This window comes from Pteropus vampyrus, unplaced genomic scaffold (assembly GCF_000151845.1).
Source record: "Pteropus vampyrus isolate Shadow unplaced genomic scaffold, Pvam_2.0 Scaffold227, whole genome shotgun sequence".
NCBI classification, from domain to species: Eukaryota; Metazoa; Chordata; class Mammalia; order Chiroptera; family Pteropodidae; genus Pteropus; species Pteropus vampyrus.
In genome coordinates, this window is record NW_011889008.1 from 1,487,302 (window position 1) to 1,489,428 (window position 2,127).

A 2,127-nucleotide genomic window follows, 5' to 3' on the forward strand; every position below is an offset into this window, starting at 1 on the left:
CAGGGAACAGGCCAACCAAGGGGGCTGGTTATACTTTAACAGCACCAGGCTCCCCTCCCCACTCTCCCCGCAAGACTCTCCCACTGGCCGTGAACCGCCCCCCCGCATACACCCCGTTGGCCCACAAGGACCTCCCCCGCTCCCAAGCACGCCTGGCCTCAGACTGACAGCCTCCAAGCAGGGGCAAGGGCCAGGGCCTCTCAGCCTCCCGAGGCGGCGGCATGAAAAACCGCTTTGCGACAAGACCAAGTGTTAGAAACAACGCCCTGGACTGCCCCAGAACAGAGGGAGCCGGTGCCCCCACTCCCAGGGGCGAGGAGCCAAGGGCGCACAGCCTGGCCCCTCCGGGAGGTGCAGGAGAGGCCTGCGGGTGCCGAAGGCGGGCAGGAAGCTGCTCCCAGGGCCCCACGCCTCCCTAGCTTCTCAAAAAGCCAACGTCACAACAAAGTAACAACTTGTGTCTGTGTTGCAGCGCCCAGAGTAACACCGGGGAGCACAGCACCCTCCCGCCTGGAGGAGTCAAAGGGTGGGTATCCCTTCCCAGCGCCCCTGCTGGCCCCATGCCAGGGGCCTGGGAGGCCCTGGGAGAGGGGACGGCCTGAGCCCCAGGCTGCGTGAGACCAGGACAAAAGACGAGATTCTGGCCAACTCCCCCAGTCCCGGCTGAGGGTCCAGGCCTTTCTGAGCTCGCCTCTAGGGACGGCACAGCCCACGCCTGGGTGAGGAAGGGGCGCTCAGGACCCCAGGTCCCCACTCCCCTTTCAGGAGTGAAAGACCATCGATGATGCCGTGGGCCTTGGATGCCCCCGCCCCCACCCCCAGCTTTCTCTCGGAGCCTGGCTCCACCTAAACGAGTTCTCGGGGGACCCGGAGCTGGCCCATGCTGGGCCGTGGGGCCGGAGAGCACAGGGCAGGGTGGGAGCCCACAGGAACCGGACAAACTCTGTCCGACAAGAACCGAGAGCAGCAGGGTCCAACAAAGGTCCAGCGGCCCAGCCACTTCCTTCCTGTCCCATCCGTGAGGCATGTCCTGCCCGTCCTGAGCTCAGTGGGCACACGCCCAGAGTCACCGCACCACACCTTCAACGTGTGGGGGGGCCACACGTGCCCATGACCACACGGGCCCCCACCAAGGACGTGCGTGTTCCATCGTGGCCTGTCTGTGGTCAGTGCTGGCTCCGAGCAGCTGCTCTCAGGGGGAAATCACTGTGAGCTCCTGAGAAAGCTCAGGTTCTCACAAACTGGGGACAGCCATCAGATTGGAGTCAAAGAAAAACCCCTCAGGGCCTAAAAACAGGCTGGTTACTGCGGTTCAGATGGCCAGCACCCAGACGACCCCCACCCCCAACAGCTGCACCCTGGGCAAGTGCCCCATGGCCCACTGGGTGCCGGTGGCCGAACTCGTCCCTTAAACATTCACGTGTTGAATGAAGTCCTATTGAGCGCCTCGGGAGGAGCCTGTGTATCTGGAGACAGAATCTCCCCAGGGTGATCAAGTTTACATGAGGCCACGTGGCTGGGCCCTGGGCCGTACAAGCAAGGTCCTTAGGTGGTGAGATGAGGACACGGGCCCACGTGGAGGGACGACCACACGGGCACACGGGGAAGGGACAGCCGACGAGAGAGGCCTCAGGAAAACACGTGGAGGGACGACCACACGGGCACACAGGGAGGGGACAGCCGACGAGAGAGGCCTCAGGAGGACAGCCCTGCCGACACCTGGCTCTGGGACGTCGGCCTCCAGACTCAGCCTCCGCTGCTCCCGCCGCCCGGTCTCAGGTGTGTGTCCGGCGGCCCGGCTGACCAAGGCCCCGCACGATTCCCGCTTGCAACGTGGGGCCTGAGCCTTAGTTCTCGACACTGACGGCAAACGGGGACGTGCTTGTGGCTCCACCGGCGAGCACATTCCAAGGCCGCTGACCCGCGCTCGTCCGCGGAGGCTCTGACCTGAGATTCACGGCTAGGCTCCCCCTGGAAGGGCCGCAGCCTCCGACCTGCCCCTCCTCCACTGCCCTCACGTCAGGCAGGACGGCCGGCCCTGCTCAGGAAGCTGTCACACCGACGGGACACAGGCTACTGGGCACGGAGGCATGAGCGCAACAGCGGGGCCTGGGCCTGGGCCTCCCC